The sequence below is a fragment of the Penaeus monodon genome, chromosome 33 (genome assembly GCF_015228065.2).
Source record: "Penaeus monodon isolate SGIC_2016 chromosome 33, NSTDA_Pmon_1, whole genome shotgun sequence".
In the NCBI taxonomy this organism is placed as follows: domain Eukaryota; kingdom Metazoa; phylum Arthropoda; class Malacostraca; order Decapoda; family Penaeidae; genus Penaeus; species Penaeus monodon.
This window is the reverse complement of record NC_051418.1, coordinates 18,313,115-18,313,444: the sequence shown is the minus strand read 5'-3', so window position 1 is coordinate 18,313,444 and position 330 is coordinate 18,313,115.

Below are 330 nucleotides of genomic sequence, written 5' to 3'. Positions count from 1 at the left end.
ATAAATACTACAGCCTGAAACAAATCAGAATCCATGATACACCATCAATACTCTTAACGACAAGAAATATTATACGAGTATAATATTGAGAAATTTCCTGCTCCTTGTACACATTTGTATGACCACTGTTAGCACTTTGTAGGCCTCCACACTGGCAAGAAGCAAAGTTTCAATAGGCTTCTCCAAGGTCGTCGGGGGAGGGGGGGGGGAAGCAGTCTGGTTTATATTGAGTGAATGCCATGTCTATTTTTCGCAACTTTCACCCACACCCAGCGGAGCAAGGCAAAGGCAGGATCTACTTCTGCAAACCAGAGGCTAAATTAGGCGGAC